The sequence below is a fragment of the Fukomys damarensis genome, unplaced genomic scaffold (genome assembly GCF_012274545.1).
Source record: "Fukomys damarensis isolate Sample0158 unplaced genomic scaffold, DMR_v1.0_HiC HiC_scaffold_1, whole genome shotgun sequence".
NCBI classification, from domain to species: Eukaryota; Metazoa; Chordata; class Mammalia; order Rodentia; family Bathyergidae; genus Fukomys; species Fukomys damarensis.
The window spans coordinates 6,400,789-6,428,135 of NW_022900913.1; the positions used below are offsets into that span (position 1 = coordinate 6,400,789).

Sequence of the window (27,347 nt, forward strand, 5' to 3'; positions counted from 1 at the left end):
CCCCTCTCTCTCTCTCTCTCTATATATATATATATACTCAACCCCACCTATCTACTTTTCTGTATACGTATGTATCTATCATCTGTCTGTGTGTCTGTCTGTCCACTTGATCTAGAACTGTACTTGCAGTGTGGCAGGTCTCGCACACATCAATGTTGTTCTCTACCCATGAACTGCCAGGTAACTATGATACAGGAAATATAATTTCAGTGTTCTGAGCTTTGCTTACTGCATGACCTGATAGCTGTGCTGTGCTGGGCTCTTTCTATGCATCATAAGATGTACTCCTTGAAGACGACACTGATGAAACTGCGCCATGATGTTAACAGTAGTCCAAAACACTCCGTTTAGGAGATGTTAAAAGGCAGGAAGGAACTGACACCTAATCTTACAATGCAGGTGCGGTCCACATTGCTTTTGGTCTATGTGACTCTTATTCCTCACCTTCCTTTTCAGTTCTCTCTAAACTCACAGATAAATACTAGCAAGCAAGAGACTTGGAAGGATTGTACAACCTTTCTTATCTTTAATACCCTGGGACAACAGTCCTCTGTGTTGAAAAATAGTAAAAACTACAGAGAAGAGCAGCAGTGGCCTTTGATACCCAATATGAGGGTGGTCTGTAATGGCTACAAGAAATCTAAGTGTTTCATTACTGTAAAATTATGTAATAAACATCTTAAATAAGGCAAAATCAAGCTAGTGGAACACATTTTATCACACTCTTACGGCCCATTAGAGAAGTCATATTTTACAAAATTAAATTCTGGATCACTTCATTAAATAACACACGCACAATCCTGATTATTACGCGCCAGAATGGTAAGTAGGGAGAAGATGGATGCAATAATCCGGACAAGGCCTGGCAGTCTGAAGAGGAAGGACTTGCTTACACACAAAATGCTACAGTGAGTCCAACCTTAAATTCCCACCACCCAAGCATGCACGTGACTCTCTGTGGGGACCAGAGAGATGCAACTTAGTGAATCCGGTCCTGCAAATGGGAGAGTAAAGCTCATGGTAGAGGCTGAGAATGAATGAGAACAAAGTATCACGGCCCTGGATGTAATGACAGGAGTGAGACCAAATGCAGTAAGCTGTGGCTGGGCCTACAGAACCCTGTTCCTCCTCTAGCAGACAAGTGAATAGACTTCTAGCTCTCAGCCAAATTAGAAAAATGGGTGCTTCACCCACATTGGAAAATTCCAAGAGATCCACCCATCCTCAATTTATCATTCTTTCCATCCATCCATTAAAATATATTATTAACAATCTCTTATGTGATAGGCAGGTCCTTCCCCACCCCTAGGGCTACAGTAGTGAGACCAAAATATAAAAAAGTCCCTACCCCGGTGGAGCTTACATTATACCAAGGGCAGAAATTAGAAAAAATGAATAAATAAAACATCTAATGTGTCAGATAGTGTTAAGTTCTTTGAGATAAATCAACGAAGCTGAGAAGAAAGACAGAGAGTATCAGGGGATTGATTTGATGTAGTAAGTCGGTCGGGAACGTCTCGTGGTAAAGGAGTGTCGGTGAGGCTGCAGTAGGAGAAGACGTGGTCCTCAGCAGCAGTCAGGGACACAGCAGTACAGCCAGAGAGGAGTCGCCAGCGAAACAGGCAGCAACGTGGCTGCTGCAGTATAGGAAGATTAAGGACGCCAGTTTACCTGGAGCCAGTGATAAGGGAAGACTAAAAGGAACAGAAAGAAAGCACACGTGCCTCGTAGACTGGACAGGGTCTGGTTTTCCACCATTCTGAGCAGAAAACCACTGTGGAGACACAAGGGTTGAGGCAGGAGACCATGGAAGACTAGTACAGTCACAGAGACCAAGGTGCAGGGAACATGAACCAGGAAGGCAGCAGTGAAGTTACTGAGAAGTGGTTAAGATCTCAGATAGATTTTGAAAATACAAAAGAATGACAGGACTGGCGGGCAGCCGGGCAGTGGTATGAGACACAAAAGAGAAGAACCAAGAATTATGCAGATAGTGTGGTCCTTAGCAAGTGGATGAACAGACTTGCCTTTCATCATGTGGGGAACTCTACAGAGGGACACATGCACAGCCAGAGAACAGAAAAAGAGCTCAGTGTGGCCTGCTCACTTAAAGATGGAAACGAGATGTCCACACTGTGAGACAAAACAGGCAGTCAAATGCACAGCTCTGGTACTCAGAGGACAGGTCGGGCTGGAAACACATGGGGGCAGTCAGTGTGTGAGAGGTACCAACACCTTAGGACGGGGGCAGTCTCCAACGCTGCAAGAGCGGTGAAAAAGACACAAAGACCGGGCTCTGAACCCCGAAGACCTCCAATGGGTTGACAGCAAGGAGATGAGCAGCTGAGGCTTAAAATGGCTTGAGACAAAAAGGCCAGGCCACGGAAATGCAAGGTCCTACACGGGACCAATGGTCCAAACACAGCTGATGGCTAAGTACCACGTGCTGATAGATGACTAAATGGTCACGGTGGGCAGGAAATGAGGGATAGGAATCAACAACAGTATGAGCAAGTGCTTCTGGAGGCATTTTCTGCAAAGAGAAAGGGAAATGCGGGAGAGCCGAGGCGGGGTGGAGTAGTCACGTGGGAGTCACAGTCCTCAATCTAATGACATGGGAGTGGCCACCAACTGTGGTTTTGCGACTGGCCAGCCTGGCAGGTACCGCATCGTCACAGCAAAACTGCAGGAAGGAAACTGTAGAAGGAGGAAGAACGGTTCTCAAAAGGTCAGTGGAGTCGGAACTGTGGGAAGGGATGTCACCCCAACTGAAGTGTTCCAAAGAAAACAGTCAGAGCCACGGCAAATGCCTTAGATCTACCCAACTACAGCCATTCCTCAGCTCTGGAACGTAAGAGCCGTTCACTCCTCTGAGACACTGCCATATGCCAACAGTTCCCAGAATCTCCCAATCATCTTTCCAACCGTCATTTTCTGCTTTGATTTAACCAAAAATGGTCACTGTTCAGGCTACATGCAAGCAAGTAAAGCAAGATGACTCTGACTTCTCTGTGGCCTGGAAAGCTAAAAGAGACACAAACACACATGAAAGCCACATGAAAAGCTCCAGTGGATGAGCATAAATTGTTTAGATCTGCAGCCCTCGCAGGGAGAGGCCCCTCGAACACTCTGAAGTGGAGACAGTGCAGGAAAACCCCAAAGTCTCATGAAATCCAAAGATCCAAACACAGGGTCATTTGTATGCCCCGAGGAAAGTTCTGCAAAAAAGGAACTCACATCCAGTTTAATGGAGGGGGCAGTGTCCATATGTTTACATGTAAGACTTCAAATCCCAGCCGTTAACCCCACACACATCTGCCCTCTGAAGGGGCTCTGAGAACAAACAGCACACACACATCAATCCCAGCCTGGTTCCTGCAGGCAACCAGGAAATGGGTTCTGAACTTCACTACACATCTGTGATTCACAAATATTTATAGTCCTCATAAAGCTGGTGACCTGCAGGACAATAGCACACTTGGCAGACACTCACCAAAATGAAAGAGGAAAAAAGGGGCAAATCCCAAACAGAAGGAAACAGAGGGGAGGCAAAGTTGCCCGCGTTCTGTAATAGGAATTCCAATACATTCTGCTGGGGATCATGGAAGCAGATCATCCTGTCGGCAAACTTTGGTAACACGGTGTGAAATGCTTGTGACAACACAGATCAGGCCTGCCTGGGCCTTTCCAGATGGCCTCACAGAGACTTTCCATCAGGCTGCCTGCACAACAGAGCAGGAATGATAAGGTCTTCGGTCCTGGCTTTCGTATTTCTGACATTATTAAGAATGACAGGATAGTTTTACCCCAAAATACAACCACCCAGCATTTTAAAGCAAGCAGGGTACCTCATACCTGTAACACACAGCAAAATGTACCACAAATAGCACAAAATGAAATTCCTACTGGAGTAGTGATACAAAAGGACGATTGTCAACAACTTGGTAAGCACTGTGTTCTTCATAATCTCTTTGTCTCTAGAAAGTCAGTCTGGCTTAAACATGTTATGACCTAAATGGACCCTGAGAGCTGTGTCCATGGTCAGGGAAATGCGCATCTCAGAAAGAAACATCCAGATTCTCTGTTACAGAAATTATAAATTTAGGAAACCATTACTGCAGGCCTGTCACAGCTAATATTATAGAGGGACACTCAAAGCTCTACAAGGGACGACCCGGGTCTATTTTCCTGAGGTGTGACCAGCCTTCCCTTGGTCTCTTATACCCACCATTAAGCATTATGGTCAGACACCAATTAGACACAAGAATGAGAAAAGAAGCAAAGCACTATTAGAATAATTTAGATGCTTGACACAATTGGTTAAATTCCACCCAATAAAACGTTTCTAAAACAGAGTTGTCAATAATACAGGAGAAGGCTGTGGAACATCTCAAAGTGCAGAAGTTATCCTTTCCCTGCAAAAGTGAATCTAATAAAAAAAAAATGAAAGGATTTTCATTATCTGGCTGTAAACTAGATGTCTACTGCAGGATGGAGGAATGTGAGCTGGGTTCTTTTCCCATTCATGCCAATATTTCAATGCCAAAACAATCTTCTTCTTTTTTTTTTTTTTTGATACCAGGGATCAAAGTCAGGACCTTGCACTTGCGCAGCAGGCAGTGGCACCACTGAGCTAAATCCCCAGCCCAATTTTTGTTAGTAAGGAAGAAGCAGCATAGAATAAAACAATGCGCACAATTTTAACATGTGTTTTTTAATAACTGTACCTGGAACCAAAATGTGCAATATTTTTAATAAGACGTGAAGAAACTAAAACAAAACTTGTTCAATTTTTAGGCACTCATTAAAATGACTGTGAGGACAAATTTTGACCTAATTAAGCTTCTTTAAATTTAAAAGGATAAAGAAAATGAGTGTAGAAAATAGGGGGGAAAGACAACAAAGAATTAATATCTTCAAAAAATTAAGTCTCAAAATCTGTTAGAAAAATGTTGAGCTCAATAACTAAAGAAGTACATTGGAGCCGTGAGTTATGACCAACCTGACATACAAGCAACTTGGGTTACGACCAGAATTTTAGTTTTAACTTACAAAGAAATACTTGAGTTATGACCCAAATGCGGGCCACCTGTGCTTCCAAATGGTCTCAGATACCAATTTAACCCTTAAAGAGCTCTGGAAGGAACATGGAACATGACAGCATCCTTTCCTGGGTGGGGTTAACTGAGAAATCCTAGGCCAGTGTCTAAGGACACCAAGGTCTGCCTGGAATAAAGTGTGGCCTAAAATTATATAGGAGAGAGACTTCGAAGGCATCTGATCAACCTGAGTTACAACCAGCCCTCAGGAACAAAGTGAGTTTGTGAGTCAAGGGTTCACTGTACCAAACATGGACATCTTTACATGCACATTTTCCCCTACCAGCTTCGGGAGTAATGGCTAATTAACACTTGAAAAAATTCAACAAAATAACATAATGAATAAGCAATGAAATATATAAAAAGAATGTGTATCATACTGACAAAAAATTGACTGATGATACTGTGGAAGTAAAAACAAAGTAACACATTGTTCGTGAAGCATAAATATCACTAAACTTTTAGAAAGCCAACTTGCAGTACTATTTTAACCATTGACTTTGAAACAGTAAATCAACTACTATCCTAACCTAATGAACTAATCCTCAATTAAAAGAAAACTTTATGAAGATAGAAATTGCTCTTGTTTATGAAACATGTACTTCACGATTTACCTTCCATAAGAGAGATGACGCTGGGACCCTCACACAGCTGTAAAGGAGAATCAGCAGCCAGGGCAGTGAGTAAGCTATGTCCTGTCTCTCTTTTTTATCATCTTTTCAGCACTGTCTATGCGGTTTGTTAACTGGAAACAAGATACATGGCCCGCCAAAGAATCAATACAATATACATAGTACTTTATATGATGGAATGTCTTTATATGATGGAATATTGTATAGGAGTTAAAATGAGGCTTAGCAACAATTTGCAAAAATATGGGAAAGTATGTGTATAACAATTGAAAACATGATCAAAATTTTATTTAATACTAACTCCCTAAGTTATATATCATAATATACTATAGAAGCCTACATTAAATACCTAGTGTGGTTACCTCTAGTAGAGGCATTATCAGTGAATTCCCCCTGCTTTTACATATTTTTCATAATGAGCACTAACTAGATTAAATCAATGATGAATTCTTTTAATTGAACAAATAACACCACTCCTGAAAATTACACAGTGCACATGTGACGGATAAAATACAAACTCCCCAAATCCAAAGATAACATGTTTTGAATTTGGAAGGTAAGTAAATGTATTGTAGCAGATTTTATCAGAGACATGAACTTGCGTGTAGATTCTATGTGTGAATATGAATGTATTTGTATGATGAATAGGATTCTATTGGATATATTATTCTGTGATTTCCTGTTTCCAGGTACCTGAGATAGCTTTCCATTACTTTTGCAATAAGAGTTCTATTTTTATGTCATTGCTATGAAAGTGAAGAACACTGTACACATGGAAGAAGCTCTAAGAACCAGAGGCTCCTGGGTATCTCCAAAAGTTCTGCTACTTTAGGCTCATGGACTTGCTATAATTATTTATTTCAAGGTATGACTGAGTGAATAAAACAGTGATCACTTGGTCAAACTTTTGAAGCAAATACAAACTAAGTTTCTCAGTTTTCTTTGTCCATTTTTTTTTACATGATAGTAAATATAGCAGAGATATGCCTTGAGGCATCCCAGTATGCAAGAAAAACAAGGAAAAGAAAACAAAACCAAAGAAACTACACAGCACCTCCTTTGATGTACACAGCACAGAGTTTGGGTCTTATCATTTTGAGACTTAAATGTTGACCTGTTCAATTTTGCTCCCCACACACCTCTGTCGTTGCTCTTAATGCAAATGGAATATTTGATACGGAAACATTTTTGTTGAATACAGTTGTCAGAGAGCCCAAGGTAACTGCAAATGCACTCCACATGTAGGTACGCAGTCATATGTACAAAAGAGAAATGTCCACTTAGAAACGGGATGAAGACCCAAGTAGGAAATGCTGTCTAAACTCGCTTCATGAATAAATCATACATGAGGACGAACGCAACACCCCCGAGATCATGCTCATTAGCTCCTCCTTTGAACACAGCTGTGGTGCGGACACTAGCACTCAGACCAGTGCCCTTAGATCACACTGTCTACGCCAAGCAATGAACTGCAAATGTCCTCGCACCCACGGTAGGTGTTTAAGATTACAGTAGATTTCATTAAAATTTGTTCACGGCTAAATTTTATCCTTTTTTCAGCAACTTGGTCTTCTTTTTTTCTTTTAAGCAAACCTTTGTCAGTACATTTAGATATACACAATGATCACATTCACTGTAGGGAATTTGTACCTGTACATGACACATTCTGCTTCCTCTTATTTTCCCATTCCCCTCCCATCCCTTAGACCTCTCTTCCCTTTCTCATTCACAAAAGTTGCTCCTATTTTTCTTTCCATTCTCTTTTTCTTGTCTCTTCTTTCCTCTCCCCCTCCCCCATTCTTCTGTTCCCCCTTCTAATCTACACATTCTCTTCGCATGTCCCACTATCTATTATACATTTTGATCCTTATTTCCACTTTCAGTTTCTCACATCAGAGAAACAATGCCATATTTACATATGTGTGTCCAATTTATCTCACTTCAGAATATGGTCTCAAGATGCATCCATTTAGCAAGAAATATGTCACACTCATCCTTCTTTGTGGCAGAGTAGTACTCTACGAAAAAAACACATCTTTATCCATTCATCCATTGATGCACATTTGGGCTGTTTCCAAGAATTAGCTACTACAACCATGTCTCTATAAGCATAGATTATAAATATATATCACTGTGGTATAATGCTTTTAATTCTTTCAGGAAGATACCAAGAAGGGGACTAGCTGGATTAAATGGAACCTCTAGTTTTATTTTTTTGAAGAATCTCCACACTGATTTCCACAGTGGTTGCACCAGTCCATACTCCCACCAACAGTGGAGAAGGGTTCCTTTTCCCCACCACCCTAGTAGCATCTGTTATTAGTTGATTTCTTAATAACAGCTATTCTTTCTGGAATGAGATGGAATCTCAGCATTGTTTTAATTTGCATCTCTGGGATGACCAATGATATAGAACACTTCTTCAAATATTTATTTGCCATTTCCACTTCTTCATCTCAGAAGTATCTATTCATTTCAGATGCCTATTTTGGGACTGGGTCTTTAAATTGGGGGAGTCTGATTTTTCCACTTCTTTATATAGTCCAGTATTTGTCCTTTTTCTAAGAAACAGCTTGCAATTTTTTTCCCACTCTGTGGGCTGTCTCTTCACTCCATTGGTGGTTTGTTTTGCTGTGCAAACAAAAACTCTGTAATATACTAAACTCCAAGTTATTGATTCTTTGTGATATTTCCTGTGTGATCAGGGTTTTGTTCATAAAGTTTTTACCTACACCAATGTCTTCAACAGTTCTACTTATTCTCTCTTCCAGCAAATTTAAATCTAGATGTAGATTTAGATCACTAATACCCACTTTGAGATTCTAATAAGGTGGAAAATAGAAGAAATCAAAACATTCCTAGAAACATATATATGAGTTACCAAAGCTGAATCAAAAAGATATAAAAACTCTAAATAAAGTAATATCAGTCAAAGAAATTGAAGATTTAATTAAAAACCTACCAAGAAAAGCCCAGCCCCTGACGGATGCACATCTGAATTCTACAAGGAATTTAGAGAAGGCCTAATGCTGCAACTTTTTAAACTTTTTGGTTACCAGGGCTCAAACTCATGACCTTGTACTTGGTGGGGCAGGCAGCAGAACCACTGAGCTAAATCCCCAGCTTTTCAAGCTTTTTAATGAAATTGAAAGGAAAGCAGTAATCCCAATTTCATTGCTAAAAGCTATCGTTAATGAATACCAAAATCAGAGAAGGATTCAAACAAAGAGAACTGCAGTCCAATATCCCTAATGAACATAGACACAAATCCTCCATAACACAGTGCCAAACAGAATGTAGCAAATAATATGGACAGGATGACCCAGCAGAATTCATCCCAGGGATGCAGGGATGGTTCAACATATGCAAATCAATAAATATGAAACACCATTTTAACAGAGCCAACAACAAAAACCGTATGATCATCTCAATACATGCAGAAAAAGTGTTCAACAAAGTCCAAAACCTATTCATGATAAAAAAAAATCCCTATAGAAAACTGGAATAGTCTTTATCTCAATCTAATAAAACCCATATAGGACAAATCAAGAGCCAAAATTATACTAAGTGAACAAAAACTAAAGCTTTCACACTAAAATCAAGAACAAGACCAGGATGTCCACTGCCACCACTATTTAATATAGTGAAACATTAGACAAAAGAAAGAAATAAAAGGTATAAGGATAGGAAAGGAAGAAGTTAAATTATCATTATTTGCAGATAACATGATATTGTACATAGAAGGCCCCAAAAACTTCACCAAAAGACTACAATATTTAATAACCAAATTCAGTAGCATAGCTGGATACAAAGTCAACAGTTTAAAAAATCAACAGCATTCTTATACACAAATAACAAATTCACCAAGAGAGAAATTAAAAGAACACCTTTCACAATAGTATAAAAAGTTAAATTCCTAGAAATCAATCTAACAAAGGAAGTAAAAGAACTTTACATGGAAAACTATAATACTGTGAAAAAGGAGATCAAAGAGAACATTGGAAAATGAAAGACATTCTTTATTCTTGGATAGGAAAAACCAACATAATAAAAATGGCCATGCTTTCAAAATTGTTACACAGATGCAATGCAATCTTGAGCAAAATAACAATAGCATAACTCAAAGAATTAGAGAATACATTCCAAAAATTAATTTGGAACCAGAAGAGACCTAGAGCAGTAAAAGCAATTCTGGGCAGCAAAGGCAAGGCAGGAGGCATCACAATCCCTGAACTGAAATTATACTACCAAGCTACTGTGATAAAAACAGTATGGTACTGGGGGAAAAAAAAAGACCCAAGGATCAATGAAACAGACTGAAGATGCAGAAACAACACCAAGTGTACTCAGCCACCTCATCTTGGACCAAGAAGCCAAACATCCCCAGAAGAAAGATAACCTCTTTAATAAATGGTACTAGAAAAACTGGCTTTCCACATGCTAAAGATTAAAACCCAAATCTTTAACCATGCATTAAACTAAAACTGAAATTGTTATTGTTTATTGGTACTTGATATACACAAGGATCACATTTATCATAGGAATGATATATCTTAATTCTTCTTTTTCTCCCATTCCCCTCCCTTCCCTTTAATCCCTCTTACCCTCCCTATTTACAAAACCTTTGTTTACATTTTTCCTTCTTTTCTACTTCTTTTATTCTTTTCCCTTCCTTTCTTCCCATTGTTCCTCCCACGTTCCCCTTCCCATTTGAGCCTTTTCTTCATATTTTATAATATCTAGTATACATTGGTCCTTATTTACATTTTTGGTTTCATACATCAGAGAAACACTGCAATTTTTACATGTGTGTGTTTGATTTATTTCACTTAAGAGTGTGGCCTCAAGGTCCATCCACGGACCTATATGTCAAATTTATCCTTCTTTATGGCTGATTAGGTAAACCATTGTGTAAAAAAAAAATCTTTTGTTCATAAAGTCTTTGCCTACACCTATGTCTTGAAGAGTTCTACCTCTTCTCTCTTCCAGCAGATTTAATGCTTCTGTTTTGATACTTAGATCTTTGACCATTTTTATTTTAGTTTAGTGCACAGTGAGAGACATGGGTCTACTTTTAGTCTTCGGCATGTGGAAAGCCATTTTTTCCAGCACCATTTATTAAAGATGCGAAATTTTCCAGTGAAGCTATTTGGCCTCTTTGTGGAAGATAAGGTGCCTGAGTGTATTGGAAGCTGTTTTGGCATCTTCTAATTTATTCCTCTGACCCTCGGGTTGTTGTTGTTTTTAAGGCCAAGTTTCATTCAAGGACATACTGGCCATTAATATACTGCCATTTGCTACATGACGAGATAAGAATCCATTGCAAGTGCTATAGATCAAAGCTCAGCAAACTGCAGTCTGACAGTCAAATTCAGCCTGCCATCTGTCTTTCTAAATAAAGTTTTATTGAAACACAGCCATTCTCACTTACTGATATACTGTCTGTGACTGGTCTCCTGCTATCCTGGCAGTGTTAGACTGATGCAGCAGAGATTCTATGGCCTTCACATCCTAAAATTCTTACTATCTATCTCACTCTTTTCCAAAAAACTTGCCAATTTCTGATTTATGTTCTTGTTTGAAAAATCAATCTTAAACTTTTCTTTAAGGGCCTGGGTATTTCCAGTAAGGAAAAAAAACATAGTGTATATCTGTCCCTATGCCAGGAAGGTAATCCCAGAACTAAGAGCAGAACTAGGTTAGGGTTAAGAACACAGATTCAAATCCCAGCTCTGCCTCTGACAAGTTGGGCTGATTACTTAACTCCCTGGGCCTCAGTTTCTTCATCTTTAAAATACGGGTCATAATAATACCTACTTCAAAGACTTGTTGTGAGAACTGAATGCTACCACAGCACATGACCTGGTACACAGTGGAAACCCAGTTCGGCTCATAGTCTCCTTGCCCATTTCAGATACAAAACAAACCAGCACAATCTCCATGTTGTCTCCATTTCTCTTGTGGCTCTCAGATTCTGTGCTTCCCCACGGAGACGAGACTGATGGTTAAGTCCTACATCAGATCCCACTTGAACTTGAATCTATGCAGTGTAGGGAAAGACATGAGATGTGCAGCCTCATTTCCTCCTTTTGTGAAATGGGAAGACTACCCAAGACCTCCAATCTCAGCTGAGCATTTTACAGGTCTCCAGGAGCAGCCCTAAGTAAGATCCATTTAGCCACTGCTACTACAGAAGGAAGGGAGTAGGCAACACATAGTCTCAAAGCTGAATCAGTCATAAGTTACACAGAAATTAGCTCTCATCATCAGCAAGGCACTTTGTGAACTGGAAAGAAGTATAAATCTGTCCACAATGAGAAGGTAAGTTAATTAGGAGAGGAGTAAGTTAATAAAGCAGGTAGTGTCTTTTCAGGGGCTGGCACACCCTTTCTCCACCTGTCCTCTCTTTACACCAGAACTCCCATTCCCTTCTATACCTACCTTTCTTCCAGTCCCTTGGAAAAGGGGCCCCAGGAAAAGATAAGAGACAGATGTGCAGTGATTGGCTACATAGCCCTGAGGGAGAGGAATCAAGACCATCCGTGCAGTCCTGACCAGGGGGACCCAAGGGCACAGTGAGGACTCTAGTTCCTACCCAGAAGATACAGGGACCACAGACAGTCCCAGGACAGGAAAATGAGACGAGAGTGGTAGGGACCACAAAACAAACCAGGGCAGAGCACAGAAGTAACTGCAGGAGACAAAACCGCACCCTGGCAGCTCCCACGTCGTGGCCGGAAAATGAGTCACCAGGGTCCCTCCTGGGCTGTGAGGTTCTGGAATGGGTTTAGCCCCAAACAATTTTGCCTTGAAGAAGAATTTGCTTTCTCAAAGATTGCTCATTTGCTTCTATTTTTAACAGCAGAGATAAGGAAAACTTCTAAGCTATTAAAGCTGTATCCATGGCATTTTTGATTTCATCACTTCCCACCCTTCCCTCTGATGTCTTACTTACCAAGGAGAGAGAGGGAGGAGACCGTGTGCCTTTGGTCATGAATCAAACTCAACTCCACAGTCACATGGGTTCTCCAGACTGGTCCTCACACACCAATGCCTGAAAAAGAAAAAGAGAGAGAGGTCTATTAAGTTGTTTTAAAAGACAGTGTGTCCTTTGGATATCAATTCTAGAAAGTTCCATCCATGTTGTGCCTTAGTAATGCAGGACTTGCAGCTGAGTGACACAGGGCAAGTTGATGATCTGTGAGAGTCCTAAATTATTCTCTCTCTCTCTCTCTCTCTCTCTCTCTCTCTCTCTCTCTCTCTGTCTCTCTCTCTCTCTCACACACACACACACCATCCTAAAGGATCACTATTTCAAACCCAGTGTAATTACATTAAGTGGCTTAAAAATAAAAATATACTCATTTTATGACAGCTCCTTCATTCTACTTCTTCAGCCTATCTCGTGCCTAAAGTAACGTATGTCATAAAAGAAATAAAGGCAGTAGGTATAGGGTGATAAACTATACCTCAACTTGAGATTTTATTTTTTACTTACATATAATTTGTTGCACAGTTGTGAACATAGGGAAAAATGATCCTATATCCTAAAAATAATTTGTTTCACCAAAATGAATTCAACTCAGTTCCATTTAATATATAAAAATCTGGAAAACTTGATATTAAAAGAGGATGAAAAGAATAAGCTGAGACCCCAGCCTGCCTAGAAAAATACGTGCCAATGCTTGAAGAAATGAGGAACACCCCACTTACTATCCATACAGGGACCTGTTCCTTATTAGTGGTTATGGTCTAAATATCGTGCCCCCCAAAGACTCATGTATTGCGTGTTTGTTCCCCCATGTAAGGAGGTTCAGAGATGTGGTCCAGAAAGGAAGCCGGATCATGAGGGCTCTCACTCCACTGATGGATTGGCTTACTCACGAGTTCACAGCTGCACGGGCTACGAGGAATGAGACACAGTTGGAGGTGGATCACTGGGACCATTTTTTTGAAAGGGTATCTTGTCTGCAGACCCTCTTCTCTCTCTGTCCTGGCTGCCATGAAGTGTGGGACACCCTTCTACTATCACGTTTGGCCTTGCTTCAGGCCCACATCAATGGAACCAGCCAACCATGGATTGAACCCTCCCAAACCAGGAGCTGAAATAAACCTCTGTTCCTAAAGCTATTCATAGCAGGTACTTTGCCATGGCAAGTGAAAGCTAACACACTTGTGAATCATGTCCATTACTCTAAGTGCTCCCCTTCTGGGTCAGAATCTTCCTGCTCTCTCTATTCGCCTAGCTTCTGCCTTTTGCCTCTTCCCAGTGGCAGCTCTGGGTGCCGTGCATGTGAAGCAAGCTGCTATGGGCCATCCCCATCCACACACCCGGAGAGAAGCTGAGAATGGTGGGGGCAAATTTGGAAAAAGAACTTCCCAGCATGTTCTGGCTACTCAGTGAGCTTCACATGGACACTTAGCAATGATCAAAAGGTCACCAGACTCCAGAAAATAACCTGAATTATAACAGCTGGAAATTTACAAAATTCTCTATCTACTGAAAACCCTTCTGGAATTCCTGGAGTCCAGAGGCGAGAGAGCAATGAAAACATGGCAGTCCTTGGGAAGCAGGGGGCAGTAAATTTGGAAGTGCCCACCACAAAGGCACCCGAGATAGCCAGGTGTGCTCATGCTGTGCAGAATCACCAGCTCTAAGGTCCCAGTGGAGTCTTTGACAACTCCTGACATCACTCTTTGGAAAGCACAAGGTGCAGATGCAAATCCTTGAGGCCAAAAGAGAAATCGAGCTCTCCCCAAGGTAAGGAGGCACACTTAGTCTGGGAAAAATTCCTAACAGCGCCAATTTCTTTTTCATGACTCCAACAATATCTCCTTTGGGTGTGGCAAAGAATATGTGAGTTGGGATTTCTTTATTGAACAACATATTTGTATACATGAGTGTCCTCTCTTGAGACCTAAAATATGTTTTAGAACAAGTATGGCTAAAATTTACTTCTATTGACTTAGATCATAATGAAAATTCAAGTAACAGGGTTGGACGGTATCACTGGATCCTGCCCTGACAATGTCAATAAGCTCAGAATTAAATTAAAAACAGAGTCCATGGGTCTCCTGTCCCAAGTAAGGTCACTCATGAGCTGAGGGGCCCATCAGCAGACATCGAGGCTGTAACTGTGGAATATGGGATACTCCCTTAATTGGCAAAGGAGACAGGGCTAAGAACATTGCAAGGATTCAGAATCAGTGACACAAACAGGAAGCGAATCCTGCTGAATTCAAGCAGGGACCCTGCAGAGCCTAGACAGTCAGCTAGGCAATCCTGGCTCAACCTTCAGCGTTCAAAACCCTGTCCAGTCCTTGGAAAAGCTCTTAAGTGACACAGCTCAGAGGCTTGGAGAAACCAGGACAGCTTCAGAACTTGAAGTGTAGAGTCCCAGCAGCAGGATTCAGGGGCACACTCCCTACAGAGTTCTCACTGCACCTGTGTTTACATCAACAGTGGGAAATATATTTAACCAGCTTGGTGCATGAGGGCCATGCAGAGAGCATCAGATTTTCTGCTCCTGAGGCTCAGGGAAATGAGCCCTGTGCTGGGTGAATGAGCCCCATTCTACCACATGAGCACCTGTGCCGAGGTGGGCACAGTAACCACAGCAGCATAGCAGAGACCCTGAGTGAACTAAGCTGACGAAACAGAAAATGAGAGCTTCTGTAACAAATACACTTCCCTATTTGGTGCCCCTCCATATTTCCCCTCATTCTTTTCTCTGGCAGCTTAGTATTAAACTTGGTACAAATCACCTCCAAAGTCTCTCTGTCATAATCCTCAACTCATGATCCACTCTGAGAAAATAAATAAATAAACTGTCATTTTGAACATGTATGTGCAGAACTGACATTACAATGCTCTTTGATTTGCAAACAATCAACCTTTCCTAGATGTTTTACCTCTATACTCCCAGTCTTAGGACCTTAGAATTGTCTCCAAATGGAAATGCAGAAGTAAAACCTAAATACCAATTGCCCATCCCATTGGCACAAGGCTTCCTGCTACAGCATATAATCTTCCCCTGCCTGTGCTACACAGAATGGCCTCAGATGTGGACTGGATCGTTCTTGTGGACATCAGAGGTCAGATGAACAGCCGTTATCCTGAATATGACTGAAAGAAATTACATGTCAGGCCAAGAGCTCAACTTAGAGATCACTCAACAGTAAAATTACACAAGAAATACAATGACAACAGACAGGCCTGGTATCATAAAGTACCGTAGAGTGAGAGAAAGAAGCCCACAGATACAATTTCAGAAAACCTATAAACGGCCGGGTCAGGGATTCCCAGCTTCCAAGAATTTTACCAGTGGCCACGGGGTTTAACTGACAGACATCTCATCGCAGGGCCACTGGACAGAAAACTATCATGTACAGTTCTTAAGCTGTGGTCATGCATGTTAGGCTGTGAGAAGATTAAAGCAAAAACTGATCATGCTTCCAGTTACCCCAACAAGATAGTGTTTGGTTATTCTGCTATTTAGTAAAGTAAATACTATGCAACTGGAGCAAAGAGGGGTTACTCCAGGGGACAGTCAGGGAAGCTTCTGAAAACAAAACGACATGTGATGTGGACTTCAAGGACAAGTAGGAGACAGTGGAATATCAAAGGAGGAGGACGTTTGAGTAGGTACATTACAGTCAAGCAAATGCAGACGAGGCAGAAATACCCGGACTGCCATGCTGAGCTGCAAAGTGGAGATCCAGCACTGTCCCCAGGACTGAGTAAACTGACGGAAGCCCTCCATGTGGCCAGCGGGGACAGGAGATCACAAGGACGCAGACTGCACAGGGCAGGTGAAAGGAAGCGGTTCCGCTAGAGTGGAAAATTAGGTCTATGAACAGCACGAGACTCAGAGAGCTGAGCTCCTCCTCCAGTCTGCAGAGGAGAGCAAAGAAGAGGAGAACAGATTCCTGTGGAGAGGCGGAGGAGCCGGAGCGCTGGGCTCAGGGGTGAGGAGCAGCAGAACCAGGGCAAGCAGGAAGTGTGTCTCGGTGTCCACACAAGGCTTCTCCATACAGGCCAAGGGGGCAGAAGCCTCAGAGCATCACTGCGACAGCAGACAGACTCTGGGAAAAGCAGACGACACACAGGGAATGTCATGGGACAGAGAGGTGGGACTTCTCCAAAGAAGAGAGAGCTACTGAGGTTCCTTAGGATATTAGCATGAGAGAGGAGTTTCAGGGGCCCGACATGGAAGCTCTGCAAAGGACAGACAAGTCAACAAGGGAGTCACTGGGGCCAGAAGCCAACAGCAGAGAAGTGTCCCCAGGAGAAGGGATTAACCTGGCACATCCCAGAGGCAAGTCGGTCCTAGCCAGCTCAGGGTGGAGCCTCTGGTCCCTTGAAGCACATCCTGAGGAGAGTTTCTCTGATGGGGGTGACAATCTATGTGACAAAGGTGACTCCTGAACCACACTACATCCACATGGTGGAGTCGGCGTCCCAGGTCAGCCATCAGACATTGCTATCTGGTCAGTTACCAGGCTTCGGCTCCATACCCCAAGGTGCCCCAAGAGCTCCATGTGCTCATCAGTGGGGCTTCTCGAAGACTGGACTAGGGAGCTCACAGCTGACTTGCTGCAGCAGGTGGGGTCTGGCCGAAGTTGTCCCTGGGGGCGTGGCCTGGAAGGGCGTCTCCCTCCCTGGCTCCTCCCTTCACTCTGCTTCCTGGCCGCCACGCTGTGAGCAGCGCTCCTCAGCCAGACCCTCTCACCATGTCTTGCTACCTTGGAGCAATCAGTTAGGAACTAAAATATGTGACTCCAAATAAACTTTTCCTCCTTTCAGTTGCAGCTATCGCAGCACTGTTTCTCTGGTGTGAGAAACGGAATGCAGAAATGAGGACTGAGATGTAGAACGGATGTTGGGAAATGGGAAGAAAGTGTTCAAATGGGAAGGAGACCAAGGGAGGAGGAGGGAGAGAGAAAGGAAGGGTCAAGAAAAAAGTGAAAATAGAAGGAAAAAGTGGAAACAAAGCTTTTGTACATAGGGAGGGCAGAGGGCTTGAGGTGAGGAGGGGATAAAATTTGTTGAAAAATATTGCAGGTATCAGAATATGTCTCAGCAAAGTGGAAAGTGACTAAGACATTGATAAAATTCCTGGTTGCAAAAGTCGGTGTGTGTTGCCACACCACATGTGCTGTGTGCTGTACTGAAAGAATTAAGTGCTGTCCTCTGAGCCAAAGGGAGGAGACTCGAGAAGGCTCACGCCTGTGTCTCCTGGCCTCCATCCTGCACACTTCGGCCCATGCTTGTTTAATCTGTACCTTTTGGGCTGAAAGCAGCCATCATCATTAATATAACAGCTTTTCTAGGGTCTGTCTGTCCTTCCCGCACATCACTGACCCTGAAGGTGGGCCTGGACACCCCAAAACAGGATAATACTGGAGAGGAAAGGATCAAATTCAACCCTGGTACAATAAATGTGAAAGGGTGGCTGGGATTCCACAACAAGATGGAAACAGAGAACCCTCGGGAGAACAGCGCCCTTCTTCAAAGGGCCATGTTCTTCATTGTGAACACGGCAAAGCTTCCCATGCAGCTAAGGATGCTATCTGAGGACTTAAAAGCAACACTTAAAACCCAGGAGCTATACATGGCATTTCACTGTGCAAGTGCCCACCAAGAAAATATATTCCATTTCTCTGATCTACATGAGTAATCTAAAATAATTTTAAATATTTTAAACGAAAGGACTATAACTCACAGTCCACTTGTGCAAAGCTTTAGTTGTACAGAAACACCAGCCGAGAAACTCAGCAGGTACTAAACGAGAAAAGACTGGCCTTGAATTTTGAAATCATGCAAACAATGAAGATCCAACTTTTCTATCTAGGAATCAGAACGCAGAGTAAGGAAGGGATATAATTCCCAGGGGCTCATGAGTTCGGGGCCACTAGTCTGGTTGCAAGGAACAATCGGAAAAACACAGCATCCAGGGTTAAGTGGAGGATGAAAAAAACCCACTCCCTCTGGGGAGCACCCGCCCCCTTCTGTCTCTGCCCCTTCCTACCCTGGCTGTCCAGGCCTGCAGGAGGTCACCTCCATTCTTCAAACAAGGGCACACCTGAGGAAATCAACAGCGGTGTTGAGGAGAAGGTGGAAGCTGACCTAGGACTCCCCAGGCTACCAGGAAAAGAAAGAGAAGGTCGGTAGCAGGAACAGAGACAGAGGCTTCAAGGCAAAGGACCGTAAGAACAGCCGAGAGAGAGACCATGGGGGAGAAGGACAGACATGAAGGGAACAGCCAAGAGAGGTCATCAGACACTCCAAAGTCGTGTGCCCTTTTTAAAATCACTTCTTTTATCATTATAAAATATACTTGCATTGTTTCTTTTATAGTAAATTTTATTGTGTATGTTTGAAATTTACAGTAAGATACAAAGGAGGCACTGAAGTGGCTGTTACAATAAAGCAAATTAAAACATCTATCACTGCACATAGTTACTTTTTCTGGTGACAAAAGCAGCTAAAATTTACTTAACAGAAATGTCAACTGACGTACAGCCTTACTGACTGCAGACCCAGAGCTGTCTGCCTGATCTCTGGTGACGAAGAACTGTAGCAGGCCTGGCTCCAGTGAGGGGCAGGAAGCTATCCTGGGCCTTCTGCTTTTGCAGGCAGAACTTCTGGGACCAGCTGCCCTCACAATCCTGAGCAACTATTCCAGCATCTGAGAAAACCACCGAGGGCGGGAGGTGTAGATCAGTGGTACAGCGCATGCCAGCAGGAACAGCGGCCCAGCTGCAACCCCAAGCACAGAAAGAGAAACAAACGGAAGAAAGCAACTTGCAAAGGAAAAGCACGATGCACATCAGGTGTGCAGTGACAAGAGCAGCAAGAGGTGGCAGCCACGCTGCACATTCCAGGGGTGCAATGAGGGGCTGCTGCCCTCCCCACCCCGCACCTGCAGCACCTGATGGAGCTGGAGGTTGTCGTGGGATCCAAACACACAGAATTTCTTTCCAGACAAGTCCCTTGATAAGGTCAGTATCTCGCCTGAACTCTGACCATTCTTGACACTGCAATATTTAAACGCTGAAAGCAGAGAGGGATGGAAGGGAGTGGGCCCAAGTCTTAGCATTTTCCTTGGATGCTTTGTTGCCATACGGCCGGTGCCTGAGGTCCAGGCAGTGCCACATCCAGCTCTGTGCTGGCAGCCGGCACCTCGTCAGGGAAGATTCCCACAGAAACACCACCACTGCAAGCAACAGATGCTTTGGAAACTCACGAGATCTTGCCCAAAAATCTGTACCACCAATGTCCGTTGACACTGCATCCCAAGAGGAAAATCTATGTTCTGACTTTTTGTCCACATCAGTTTCTGTGCGCAATCAGATGTCCCTCCCTACATCCTTGTCCAGGATGAGACCAAGGACCACAGGTAATGCAGAGCAACGATGTGATGTGGAAGTCTCTGCTACCCTCATAGCTTTTCCCAAAATCAGGAATGATCTCATTAGTAGTCGGTATATTATATTCTCTAGAGATAATTCCACATATGGATCAGGAATACTTAATGAAGAACCTGCTTGATAAAACTCTCTCACACATCTTTAAAAAGAAGCATTGATGTTGAGATTTTCCACCACTGAGTCTTCGGGTCTTGGCGCAGAAGGAACACCTGAAGTCTGGCTCCCTGGAGACCAGGCCCCTCGTGAGGATGTACAGCCTCATGCCGGTCACATAATGATGCAAACACCTGGTGCTGAGACCAGCAGAGGCAAACCCCACTTCTCTGCGCAGAAGAGAGGACAGCTCTGAGAGGTGCATCAACAGTGGGGGGCACTGGGGAAAGAGAAACGCTTTCGGCTGGTGGCCTCACTCGCAGGTCCAGCCTGAGACCCAGCTCTCCATCAGAGGTTAGCTTCTAAAAGGTGGTGGTTTGGAAAGGTTAAACGCAGCTGAAACCCAGAGAAAATGGAAAACAGAAACCAGGAAATGCATTTCTCAGAGAGCTAACCAATGCTGACAACGTCTGGGAAGAAAGTAATGCAACTGCTTTTCATTTAGCCTTCCTACTTTGGACAGTTTTAATGCTGGTTCTAAGTGCTGACCCTGGAACCAACAGATGGTCTCAGTAACCGAAATAAAATGGAGACAAAGACTTCCTGTTCCATGACTCCCAATGGGATGCGAGATGTGCTCAGTGCTGCAAAAAGTCATGGGAGCAAAGAGAAAGAAAGGGCAAAATGACTTTTTCATCAAAGCAAACAAGTTGTCAAAATCTATCAACTGCTCAAAATGAGTAATTTCTAAAATCAGCTTTCTGAGCACTCAAGGCTTCAGAACAGTTCATTCTCTCTGGTTTCAACCACTATGTGCCCAATTTTCAAAGGGCAAATTCGCTTTTCATGTGTGCTGTTCTGAAGCGCTCGCATGAGTGTCTAATCTGCATGAGCAACTGGCCTGCAGCTTTCGTTCTGATGAAGAACTGGATCAGGGCTGTGTAGACCAACATCTCAGCAGCCAGAAAGAGAGGGGCGCCAGGGCCCACTGAAAACTGTGGTCTCTCAATCTCAACTTACTTAGAACAACACATCAAAGGAGACCCACCCTGGGGGCGGCAGCTTGCTTACACAACGTTCAAGATTCACCTCCATGTCTGGGTTTAAGGTGTGATTCCAATATCATGATTTAACTCTCAATGTATTTAGCTTGAGGTATAGCTCAGTGGGACAGTGTTTGCCTAACATGCCTGAGGCCCTGGGTTCACTCATCAGCACTGGAAAAAATAATGAACTGCTATTGTTACTTAACTCCCCATGCTAGAGCAGACAGGCAAGCCCCAGGCTGGTTCTATGAGCCGTCCACCCCCGATTAGACCCACAAATGACAGCAAAATCTCCCCACAACAAAGCTGAGCAAAAGCAGACCACTGCTAGCGGACAAAGGAAGGCTTATTTGTCCTGGAAAGTGAGCTGGCTGTCAAATGCATAACGAATTGTGAGTAAAATGACAGCTGATGAAATGATTCAGAAAAAGTATTGTCTTAAAATTAGGGATTTTTTTTCTTAAGTTTCTTGCTACAAATCAGTGAAAAGAAATGCAAAGGTGCCCTTGGATGCAGTCAGATGAGAGACGTCAAAACCCACTGGGGCCAACCCAATCTCTGATCAGGCTGTCACCCGCAGCTACGCTTACTTCCACACTGACACCTGATGCTGCTGTTTACCATGTGACACAGGGACCAGGGCGGAGCAAGTTGCACTTTGCCTCAGAAGACACGCTGTGGTGCCATTCTCCGGCCTAAAACTAGTTATTGCTCTGAAGTCCTTCCAGAATGCCCATCTCTCCAAAGACCTAAACAACTGAACACTTTAAATTCTTCTGCAATCCGTCCCAAGGACCTGTTGGATCCTTGTCAAAGGTGGCACCGAGGCCCAGAGAAGGAAACCACGTCTCATCTTCAATTACGTTGCTCGGGGATCTGAGTCATTCCACCTAAACATTCGTTTCATGTTTTACAGAGAACTCAACACTAGATAAACCCCCAGGTGCCTTGCATAACCAAAAATCCAATTCTGTTCTATGTGTCAGCTCCTCAGTATAAATGAATGATAAAAATAAGAAATAGGGTACTACTCAAGGGGCCAGATGGTATCTTACCTCCCTATAAATGTTGCTGTGTTTGGAGAGTCTACACATGTAGGGGAATAAAGATTTTGTGTTCCAGATTTAGCAAGGAGTCATGCCATCCAATTGGATATGAATTGTACCGAAACTTCCTCCCAAATGAAGCAGCAGCAGCAGCAGCAGAGCTTTGCTGAGGTTTGAAAGCAACCTGTCAGCTGCCTTCAGTTGGTCCCACCGCTGCTCGGCCTGCCCCTGCCAAGGAGACTGAGCACTCAGCCACCTAAGCAGAATCAGCCCCACAGGGCAGATGAAGCACCTTTGTGGGAACCAAGATCGCGCCCTTTACAGACCTGCCCTGAAAAAATCCAGCCTAGGTTCAGCCCTTATGGAGAGCCCTACAGAGAGGCCTCCAAAAACTGAACACAGAACTACCTTAGGATCCAGCAGGGTCAATACTGGGCATCTATCCAAAGGAAAGGAAATCGGGAAAAATGAGAACCAAGACCTGTCATGTAAAGGTACAAGATCCCAATGATGAATGTAACTGTACTGTATACCTAAAATGTACCAATAAACTCAATGAGGAAAAAATTTAAGAAAAAGAAAGGAACATTGTGAAAAATAAATAAATATTTTCAAAAAAAAAAAGAAAGGAAATCGGTCCATAGAACAGACCCCAGCACTCCATGTTCACAGCAGTAGCATTCATGATAGCCAGAAAGTGGAAACCGTAATCAGTGGAATTGTATTTACCCATTAAAAAGAACAAAGTCCTGCCACTTGTGTTGACATGGATGGAACTGGTAGAATTCAAGTTAAAAGAAATAAACCAAACATAGAAAGACAAATATTTCAAGTTCCATTCACCTGTGGGAGCTACTAAAAGAAACAAAGAAAACCATGGTGGTCACCAGAGCTAGAGAGAAGGGGGAGAGAGAGGTTGGTGGATTCTTCCCTGTAGCAGCTGTGATGTTTAAGACTCTCTCTCGAGCACTGTCCTTTCCTTTGTTAGATCATAGCTCACTGGCGTCACCCGGCCACTGGGGCCATCCATACAGCAGGCTTCCTACTGTCTGACTGGACCCCGCTGGCTCCAAAAGCCACCGAGATGCGGGGTCTCTCCTTCATGACCACTGACACCAGGGCCTGCTGTCTGCTGTGCCCTGCCTGCCCCCTCGAGGACAGGCAGGGTGCTCTTGTCACCTTCAGGTCCTCAAGGCCAGGGCTCAGGAAATGAGCATGTTCCAGGAAGACAGTGTGAGGGGAGTTGTCATTGCTGCTGCAGGACCTGTGTGACTATGCACAGACCAGGGCGCCCAAAGGCCGCCTCTCCCAGACTCCTCCTCCCGTCCGACACAGTGGCATCCGCCCTGGCTCTGGTTTTCTGCCACCAATCAGAATCACCCAGAGAATCTAGAGATTACACACCCCTCCTTCATAGAAAGGCAACCGGTGGGAATTCGGAGCCTGCCCATTCCTCACGTGGGTCTAGAACACCCTGGGCCAGGGTGCGTTCCCAGGTAAAAGCTGCTCCACACGGGCCTCCTTCTTACAGGTGAAGAGAGAAGATCTTAGCTCACAGGTCCTCAGCCTGGGCTTGCCTTGATCCTACCTTTACTCAAAATCAAAATCTCAGTGGGGCGTGGGGGTACACACCTGTGATCCCAGCACTCTGGGAGGCTGAAGCAGGAGGGTCACAAGTTGGAGCCCAGGTCTGGGCAACTGAGGGAATTAGATAGCTTCTCAAAAGGGGGAGGGGGACTGTAGTTCAGTTCAAAGGCCCAGAAGAAATAGAAGAAACAAGAGAAAGGACAAAAATTTCTTATTGGCCTATTAAGAGGTTTTCCAGTCCGGGGCTATTTGCTAGCCAAGACCCTATCCTGAGGATACTGGTGTCCGTCTGTCTGTCCACTCAAGTCATAAATGCGCCTCCCCTACACACAGTCAAGCTCTGATAGCCAGACGCCTCCTGGGCGCTTCTCCCGGATCCCTGAGGAAGCTGCCACCACGGCCCCAGGGAGAGGGGTTGCTGCCATGACTGTGTCCATGGGCAGGACAAGGGCAACTTGACGACTAGGAGTGGCCGGCGGAAAACACTGTCAGTCACATGAACACACCCCTTAAAAACCTCAGGCTCATGCTGATGACTCCTCTGGAAAACCCACACCTCAAAGACGGCAGGCCAGCAGCTGAGTAAAACTTGTTTCAGTTTCGAGTGCACACTCTTCCCTGTGGCAGGTGTGGCCACGCAACTACTGAGGACAGAACCTGGAGTTCGGGGTCTCCCACGGCAGTAATCGGGAGCTTCAGGTGCCCTCACACGCCAGGTCCCGGAAGCCCTGAACTGAGCCACACACACACTTCGAGTGCGGATCCTCTCTTGACTTTATGGTTTTCTACTTGGTCAGTTCACGCCTAGATTCTCAACAGCTGCCCTCTAGGTGTACAGATGGGACGGGGCTGACCCTCTGCACGAGAAACACACCCAATATCGGAATCCAGAGCTTCCAAAAAGACTCTTAACCTCTGGCGGAGAGGATGAAGCAGTGACAAAGAAATGAAGTCAAACTGCAGCACTTGGAACATCTGCCCTCGCCCCAGGAGTTTTCTCAAACTGCAGGGCTCCCGCCCCACTCTGCTTCTCCTCCATCTGCTCTCCCGGGCCAGCAGACATGGAGCAGCCCAGCTGAGGGCCAAGATCAAAGCCGTCTGTCTCGCCAGACACATCCCTCAGAAAAACCAGCAGCAGTCAGGGAGATGCAGGGCGAATCAAACACTCAGCAGCACCACTGCATCAGCGGAAAGCGGGGAGAGGGAGGAAGGAGAGAGGAAGACAGAACCGTGGGAGGAGATGCTAGGACCCATCACCGTACTGGAACAAAATGTTGGCTCTTTCCTTTTCTGGGAGCTCTGGATTGCCCTGAGAAGAAGGGGCAAGCTACGCAGGGCTGACAGAAGCACCCAAGTCGTGCTCCATTCATAAAAGCTACATAAGAGCTGCCTGGTCAGAATGGCGGCCTGGATCGTTGGGCTGCCATCTCACAGACTCCCAAGGCAAATCACCAAAGTTCAACTGATGCAAGAATTCGGTGTTCGCTGCCATTCCATAATGCACAGAAACCAGCCCCAATCCTTCGAATCAGTTCTCTGCTGCTGTCCTCTGGAGTACAAAGCACCTGTAACCGGCAGCTAAAACGGTGTGAACTGCACAGCACTGTCCTGAGTTGAGTGGGGACAGTCAGACCCAGCCCAAGCTGGCTGTCTGCCTCTGCTGTGAACCCCAAGTGATGGCAATGTCCCTCCTGCCCCCTCTTGGTTGCCCAAGGGTGGTGAACAGTCCTTCTCCCTAGTAGACTAGTAGACAAGGTGCACTGCCTAGGCAGGTATGGAGAGGTAAGGACAATGGCTCCGTCTGTTCCACCCGGCAGAAGGGGGACAAAGGGGAATCATGAAGGAAATCTGAGTAACAGAATGCTTAGGTGAGCCCTGTACGTAATCGGTCCAGCATCACATGATAAACTGTGAAGAGAAACACTCTCCTTTCACACTTCCGTGATCAACTCATCAGTGTCCCTCCATTTGTCCCCGTACAGCTCAGGATGGGCCCCCTGTCTCCCTGCGCTATGACAAACCTGTAAAGAAAGCAAGGACGGAGAAGACACAATGACAAGAGCTTCATTCCAGGACCTTCACTCTGGAAACTGTCACTGCTCGGAAGATATCTTCATTCTGGCTGAAAGCACCAGGGGGGGCCCTTCCCTCCCTCTGTTCCAGTTTGCTCTGACAGACACATGGTTGGCAGGGGCCGGCTGCTTCCCAGGGTGGAAGGTGCTTGGGATTCCAAAGCTGTCCTCCCTGTCAACACAAGTCACCGGCCTGGGGAGAAGCCTCCCTCCGCCAGCCCTCCGGGCCCTCCACAAGACGCCCCCTCCAAGTACACCCACCTCACCTCAGAGTGCCCAGCCTGGCCCTGACGGCTCCCTCGGGGAGAGAGGTTGGCGAGCTGTGGACAGAAGTCACAGGCGTTGGAAAGCCACAGTAGAGGCCCACAAATAAGGAAGCATTCTTCAGGCCACCAGGCTTCCTTTTAGCCCCTGGTCATACTCTCACTAGAGAAAATTTAAAGAAAAAAAAAAAGTAGCATCTTTTTTATTGAAGGTGCTATTTATTACCAAAGGCGTGGAAGCCACTATTCCGCTCCAGGTCTGTGCTGAAGGCCGCCTTCAAGGACTGCAGAGAAGAGCAGGTGAGGAAGGTCACGTGACATCTCCAAAGTGTACGGCTCATCACCCAGGGAGGGAAAAGTCCTCAGCACGAAAAGGCTGTCAACGACGGGAACCCAAGACGTCGCCCACCACTGATGCTGTGTCATCCAGGGTGCTGTACAGACAGAAAAGCCCGCCAGTTACCCTAAGCCTACACATCTACCTTACACCTGACAGATTCCCCACAGAAAAGGAGTCCCGGACAACTCAGACATTATTCCTCTCACATCCTTCGCCATCTAGCCCATCAAAGCTTTTCCTCTGATCGCCTCTATGGCTCAGGAGGGACCTCGTGTCCCCACAGGCTGAGACAGACCTTTTAAGACAGCAAGGACGCAAAAGTCACCAGGACAAGAGCTTTGTTCCCCTAAAAACATTCTCTCTGGAAACTGGGAAAGGTTCATAAAAGAAAAAGGATATGCAGCTGTTCCTCCTTATACACAGATTCCATATTTACAAATTCATCCTCTAGTAAAACTGCACTGGCGATTTCAGTCAATACTACTTTTAAAAATTTCTTATACTAAGAGATACAAGGGCATAAAGCTCCTCCCAGAACGCTCTCACTTACGTTGGACACAGTTATCCATCCCATCATTTTCGACCCTTTCCGAAGCAATGCTGGAAGTCCCCTTCGGTGAGTGTCATCAGGCGATGTGGTCAAAAATATGGTGAACGCCTCTTCAAGTGCCAGCCCATAGAAGTCAGGCTCGTAACAACATTATGGTGCATCTTCACCCACCTTATTCACCAAATC

General features: G+C 44.5%; 1 protein-coding gene across 1 annotated transcript in view; it reads right to left on the reverse strand.

Moving 5' to 3' along the window:
- Positions 1-26,705, reverse strand: part of Sema5a (semaphorin 5A) — a 357,050-nt gene extending 330,345 nt beyond the window's left edge. The window contains exons 1-2 of the mRNA XM_033758913.1: positions 26,498-26,705; positions 12,687-12,785 (exon numbers count right to left, since the gene is read on the reverse strand). The gene's annotated coding sequence lies outside the window, so the exon portion shown is untranslated. The remainder of the gene's footprint in view (positions 1-12,686; positions 12,786-26,497) is intronic.
- Between the last annotated feature and the right edge of the window lie 642 nt (positions 26,706-27,347).